Genomic DNA, 7,590 nt, shown 5'->3' on the forward strand with positions numbered 1-7,590 from the left:
AGTTAGCCTGAACTTTCCATTCCTCCTCGAATCTCCAAAAATAGAAACAGAGAAAAAATTACACCCCCAACCCCGAAAAGAAGCCTACAACTAATCCAAGTGGATATTGGTGGCCACATACCAAGTCCACTTGGACCCCCATCATTGTTTCTTTCAGCTTTTCAGTTTCCTTAATTGTAGCACAGTTTACCATTTTTAGTAGTTTTTCAGGTTCTGAACTTCTGGAGCCGTTTTGAGGCCCTAAATGACGATTTTTGGGAAAATTTGGAGCAACATGGGTCCATCGACTAATTTTTCTCTTCCCAAAGTTGTAGTTCTTGGATAGATCTTTCTAATGAGATATTGTGCGCGTCAAATGAAGATCGTATGCCAAAGTTATGACCCTGGGAAGTTGATGTACCAATTTACCCAAACGAGGCCCATAGTTTGGTGTTTCATTTGCTAGGGTTATGTTTTTGGATGTGTAGGGTTTTCCATTGTTTCTCAACAAATAAATAGGCCTTCGAGCCTCACTGTAACATAGTTCAGAGGCATGTAGCTGCCACATCTCTTCTCAGAGATAAGCTACCATCGCCCTAGTTGGTTTACTTCCATTATTGTTTGTAAGCATATTTCAGTATTTTACATTAATGAAATGAAGTATTATTTCCGCCGCATCTCTATGTTTATGGTTATCTCTATAATTTTTTGTGTTCCTATTTAAATCCAGATCAGTGGTATCAGAGTGGTCTACTTTTTTTTTCGTTGTTTTTCTTTTCATGTCCCTAACGAGGTCGGGATATAAGCAGTTAGGGCTTGAACTGGTCGAACCTTTGCAAGACCAGCCTCACAAATCCCGACAGCCTCCCATGGCAGATGAAAAGAAAGATGAGTGGGCAGGAGATCCTATCAAAATATTGCTCAAAGAAGCCCTCAAGTGACAAAGGAACATGATGATGGACAGCTTTGCCCAGATCCTTCAGCGGCTACCCAAGGGTGACGCATCGGCTTCCAACAGCTACTCTGGAAATGCCACACCATTTAAGGTACAAGTTAATTTTGAAATCCCCATATTCGAGGTTCAGATAGACGCAGATGCTGTCGATAAATGGTTAAATCTGCTAGAGGGTTATTTTTCTATTCATGATTTTTCCAGTCGGGAAAAGATTATTTTCACTCTTCTCAAAGCAGCACCCACCGTCAAGGACTAGTGGGAAACCTACTGCGAGCAGAAGGATGAAAGTACAGGCTCACTGTTTTCAGCTGCACCCACTTGGGATTCATTCTGGGATGCCATCAAGGAGCAGTACTACCCTGTCAGAAGCTATGAGGATCAATACATAAAGTGGACCATGATGCGGCAAGGAAGGGACCAAGACATGTCGGAGTTTACCAATATTTTCCATACCCTTCGCACAAAGTTGGGTATCAAGGATTCAGAGCATCATTTACTACTCAAATACCATGGCTGCATGCACAAGTACATCCAGGAAGAAATAGAATTCCTGAACATCCCCTCGCTCGGCACGGCATACACATATGTCGTCAAGGTCGAGCAAAATTTTAAATAGAAGAAGTGAAACTTTGGATCTGTGAATCTGAAGCAAGGGAAAGGTGCCGCCAAACCGCAGAACAAAAGACAAAGCCAAGGTGGGGTGACCCAAGACAACCCGCCAAAGCTGCAAGAAAATAACATCATTGTGAAGCCGAAAAAGGACACAGGAAAGTGGTGTGAGTTCCATAAGAGCTCCACTCACAACACAAATGAGTGTCGGGCCAAGCAATCACTGGTGGCCGAGCTAAAGGTTTCAGAATCAGATGCATGTTCCGACTCTGAGTCATAACCCGACAAGGGGAATGACAAAGGGAAGCAGATTATTGATGCGGAGCCCAACGCCACCGTTGCCACCACAAAGATCCAGAAGGAGGAACCCGAAGATCTAGAGGAGGAGGAGCGTCTCTTCCACTCCCAGATGTAGGTAAAGGGCTCCCCGCTATAGTTCGTTGTTGACAGCAAGAGCCAAAAGAACCTCATTTTAGTAGAGTTTGTGAAGCGGCTGGGCTTACCAACTACAACACATCCACAACTGTACACCATCGGGTGGCTTCACGAAGGACGGGATCTTCGCGTGAGCCAGCAGTGTCGCCTTCCATACAACATCAAGCCCTTCACGGATGAGGTATTGTGTGACATTTCTCCCCTTGAAGTTTGTGATGTATTATTAGGAAAACAATACTTGTGGAAGTGACATGCTATGTATGAATCAAGGCCCCGTGCTGTTATTGTTACTTTGGGAAATAATTTGTACAGGATACAAGAGGTAGTACTACCTACCGCCATCTCTTTGATTACCGCGAAACAATGCAGTAAACTCGTTTCCAAAACCGGGAAATTTGTTTTCCTGATGATATGCCCTCAAGGAAAGAAGAAGACGGTGGCTATGACCTTCAGACAAGGCCCCTTCGCACGACAACTACAGATGGACAAGGTCATGGAGGAGTACCAGGACATCTTCACCTCCCCCATAGGGGTTCCTTTGTACTGTCAGGTCAAGCACTCCATCGATCTGACCCCAGGTGCGCCGCTGCCCAATGGACCAATCTATCAACGCTCCATTCTAGAGAATGATGAAATCAAGAGGCAGATTCGAGAGCTACTGCAGAAAGGTCACATTTGTCCAAGTTCATCACCTTGTGGAAGCCCGATCATGTTGGTACAGAAGAAAGATGGGACTTGGAGACTCTGTATTGACTATCGGGAGCTGAAAAAGATCACTGTCCGTAATAGGTACCCAATCCCACGGATTGATGATCTCTTGGACCAGCTGAAGGGGAAAAAATATTTCAGCAAGATCAATTTGAAGTCAGGATATCACCAGGTACCAATCGAACCCTCTGATGTGTGGAAGACTGCCTTCAAAGCCAAGGAGGGCCTTTTCGAATGGTTGGTTATGCCTTTCGGATTGACGAATGCTCCTGCAACCTTCATGAGGCTAATGGATGACATCTTGCGGCCATTCACCAACTCATTTGTAGTGGTATACTTGGATGACATCCTGATCTTCAGCCAAACTTGGGAAGAGAACCTCCACCACATCTAACGGGTTCTCCAAACACTGCGGCAACACAAGTTATGTGCCAATTTGGAGAAATGCACTTTTGGCATGACCCAGGTTCAGTATCTGGGATACATTATTGATGAACAAGGGGTGCATGTGGATCCATCCAAGATCCAAGTCATTCAAGATTGGCCATCTCCAACCACTCTGACAGAGCTCCGTAGCTTTCTAGGTCTTGCCAACTTCTACCGCAAGTTCGTGTTGGGATTTTCTCATATCACTTGGCCCTTGAGTCAAGTCACCAAGGGAGGAGCGAAAGAAAAATTCTTTTGGTCTGAATCTCAATAGAAGGCATTCACAGAGTTGAAAGATCGCCTCTGCATGGCACCAGTGCTCACATTGCTAGACATGCAACAACCATTTGAGGTTGAGACAGATGCCTCTGACTATGCTATTGGGGCAGTCCTTACTCAACACGGGCATCCAGTAGCATATCATAGTGAGACACTTTTAGACACAGTCCTGAAGTATCCCACTTATGACAAAGAGATGCATTCCATTGTGCAAGCCTGCCGACAATGGAAGCATTACATTTTGGGGAAGGAAATGGTCATCCACTCAGACCATCGACCCCACAATTCATACAGACCCAAGGGAAATTGCAGAATGATTGCCATCAGAAGTGGTCCACATACCTACAACAGTTCCATTTGAATATCAAGTATAAGAAGGGTAGCACCAATAATGTTGCAGATTGCCTCAGTCGACCATCGATCATGGCGTTAACCATTGTGCTCAACTCTTGTGGGCACGAGACTTCTGATTGGTCACTTCTTTATAAAAGCGACCCAGAATTTAGCCACACATACCAGACACTCTTGGAGCATCAGCATGCTCCAAATTTTCACCTCCAGGATGTCCTGTTATGCAACCTGAGTCACCTTTTTGTTCCTTCAAGCGAGCGTGCCAAGATGATTTAGGAAGCACACTACAGTTGGGCTGCTGGACATTTTGGGGTCGAGAAAACGGTAGCAGTACTGCAGAAGTATTTCTATGGCCGAATCTTCGATAGGATGTTGGGAAGTACATCAGATCATGCACTGCCTGCACCATTTCCAAACCGACCATCAAGAAGCAAGGTCTCTATACCTCGCTGCCTACCCCTAGTCAACCTTGGGAATCCATCTCCATGGATTACATGTCAGGCCTTCCTTCCACTAAGCATGGAAATGATTGTGTTTTTGTGGTCGTTGATAGGTTCTCGAAGATGGCCATTATGGCTGCCTGCAAGAAGAATATCATAGTAGAAGCCACCGCTAAACTCTTCTTTGAACGAGTGTGGGTACACTTTGGGATCCCACAGTCTATCATCTCAGATCCGGATAATAGGTTCCTCAGTACATTTTGGTCCAGTCTCTGGTCGATGCTCGACACCAAACTCACTAAGTCCACATCCTTCCATCCTCAAACTGATGGCCAAATAGAGGTTTTCAACTGATGATCGTACACACTCTGTGCATGTACAACTCAAAGCCTCCACGCACATGGGATGAGAGCCTCCCCTATGTTGAGCACAGCTACAACCGGGCTCTCCACAGCTCGACTGGCCACAACTTTTTTCAGGTGGGCTTTGGATTCCAGCCACTATGTCCCATTGATGTGGCCATGCCATTTGCAGCTACTCACGTAGATTCGGCTCATGTCTAGTTCGAAACAAATAAGGCAAATAGCTTCATTGAACACATCCAACATATTCGCTAGTAGGTCCATGACATTCTCGAGAAATCAAATGCCAAGTACAAGCAGCGACATGATCAACATCAGGTGCCACACAAGTTTCAGGTGGGCGACAAAGTCTAGTTACATTTGCAAAAGGAACGCCTTACCGGAGCCTATAAGAAACTCAGACCACTTTGATATGGTCCTTACACCATCACCAAGGCTGTGGGAGACAAATCATTTGATCTCAGCATTCCCCCATTCCTTGGCCTGCACCTAGTGTTCAATGTGGACCACCATTGGCCATACCTTCCACCATTACTAGACACATCCGACATTGCAGAACAGCTCACACCCACAGAGTTAAATCTAGATTGCATGGAACAAGTTGCAACTGATCGAATCATGGACACACAGATAAGGCACACTCACCAACAAAATATACAATTGTATCAAGTTGTCAAAGCAGGCCAACTCCTTCACAAGGGCAAGTGGCTCACCAGGGACCAAATTCAGCAGAAGTTTCCTCATCTCATGGAGGAACTCAATGCAATGGGGACCATTGCTTCCTAAGGGGGGAGGAATGATCCAGGTGGATATTGGTGGCCACCTGCCAAGTCCACTTGGACCACCACCATTGTTTCTTTCAGCTTTTCAGTTTCCTTAATTATAGCACAGTTTATTATTTTTAGTACTTTTTCAGGTCCTGAACTTCCAAAGCCATTTTGATGCCTTAAACGACATTTTCTGGGAAAACTGGGAGCAACATGGGACCATGGATGGATGTCTCCTCCCAAACTTGTATTTCTCGGATAGATCTTTCTAACGAGATACTGTGCATGTCAAACAAAGATCGTATGCCAAAGTTACGACCCTGGGAAGTTGATGTACCAATTTACCCAAACACGGCCCACAATTTGGTGTTTCATCTTCTAGGGTTAGGTTTTTGGATGTGTAGGGTTTTCCATTGTTTCTCAACAAATAAACAGGCCTTTGAGCCTCATTGTAACATAGTTCAAAGGCATGTAGCCACCACATCTCTTCTCAAAGATAAGCTACCATCGCCCTAGCTCGTTTAGTTCCATTGTTGTTTGTAAGCATATTTCAGTATTTTACATTAATGAAATTAACTATTATTTCCACTGCATCTCTGTGTTTATGGTTATCTCTGTATTTTTTTGCGTTCCTTCTTAAATCCAGATCAAAAACATAGAACATTATCCCTTCTACCCACCCCCAAAATATACGACATGGAAAAGTATAATTAATATTACACTAACCAATTAGCGACCAGGCCTTCCCCATATTTCCAATCACATGACAATTTCTGGCTTGAGAATGTTGGTTTTGATATCTTTATGAGGAAGGACCACACCTGAATTGTTGTATACCTCATCAAAAGCATGGACATCCTCCCCTAATATGGTCATGTTTTCAATGCGAGCCCATTGACCAGCAGTAAAGTGCCAACCAATGATACTTCCAGTCCCACAAGTGTGTTTCTAGATGTGCACTCCACACATAATGGTGCACCATGAAAATTTCACTCCTACCTCAATCACACAACATGGGCCAATGGCCATGTCTGGCCCAATCAAGAAACCCTCACAAATCCATCCAGTGTTTTCAACAATCACATTTCCAACAATGTTAACCCCAGTTTCTAATTAATCTGAGGTGTTTCTTCTAAGAGAATTTATGTAGAGCCTTAGACTTGAAATATAGTCTATGGGGTGCCCAATATTCATCCAGCGACTAGGTGAAACCATAGGATAGATTTGTTTCTCCGGTGCAATTTTTGGGAACACTTCATTTTCAATGGATGTGGGTCTCAGCTAAATTCATCCCAAAACAATAGGGTTCAGAAGGTAGATTCTCACATGGACCTTGTTACCAACAAAGACACTAGTCTTCTCAATGAAACTCTCTACCTTTCCGGTGTCCTCATCAAGAATAAAAAAATATATTTTGAGGGTTCATGAACCTAGTTCAAGTGATTAATTCTTTACTATTTACCTTACAAACCATGAAAAAATTGAACTAAGAGAGGATTTACATAATGTAATTATGAAAAGCAATTCCCTTGCAATTTAGCTTTTGCAAAGACATGCCTTGCCAAAAACAAACCTAGGAAAATGGTTCCAAGTGAGAAGGGGCTTGAGGTAGGACATCAAATTGTACCTTGGTCACTGTGATGGATGCTTCTCCTCCATGTTTTATGTGGAAATCAACCATGGCTCCCTAGATCCATCCATTAGTTTGTCCCTTGTAAGAGCAAAAGGCCCAACAGTCCCCATGGGCTCTGTTTACAAAGAATAGGTAATATTAATCCAAAATTTCATTTCAAACGCCTTCAATAATATCAACATAACTTCATCAACACGGTAGCTTTTAGTGCTTCAATCCACTCAAAAATTGAAATCCAATAAATTGTTTAATTTTCCATACAAAAAACACAATACCTCCTTCATTAGTGCTAATTTTACAAGTTTATTAACTTTACTTGATGCAAAATCATTTTTTTATTCACAAAGTCAACAAGAGGCTTAAGGACACCCAATTTCCAAGGGTGTAACCTGGTTCCAAAACCATCAACCAATATGAGGGCCTTCATGGCATTTTGTTACTTCTAGATTTTCTGACCATTTCCCTCCTTTGTTGATCAACAAGAGGCGAAGATGCCTGGAACAGGTCCTGGAACTCCAATGTTGAAGCCTGAACAAGTGGTGGCGGTGCGTTCGAATGTGCTGGGGTGCTAGCCATGTGGAAAATTTTAACGAGAAGGAGGAAAACGAAAATATGCTTTTGTGATTGGCTAAATTTGTTTAGCCAA

At 43.5% G+C, this 7,590-nt stretch overlaps 1 pseudogene; it reads right to left on the reverse strand.

The window, feature by feature from the left end:
• Nucleotides 1-6,070: 6,070 nt before the first annotated feature.
• On the reverse strand, nt 6,071-7,371 carry LOC149158369 (mannose-1-phosphate guanylyltransferase 1-like; annotated as a pseudogene).
• Nucleotides 7,372-7,590: the final 219 nt, after the last annotated feature.

The sequence above is a fragment of the Pinus tabuliformis genome, chromosome 5_2 (assembly GCF_031772625.1).
Source record: "Pinus tabuliformis cultivar Carrire ecotype Pingquan chromosome 5_2, CPIR1, whole genome shotgun sequence".
In the NCBI taxonomy this organism is placed as follows: Eukaryota; Viridiplantae; Streptophyta; class Pinopsida; order Pinales; family Pinaceae; genus Pinus; species Pinus tabuliformis.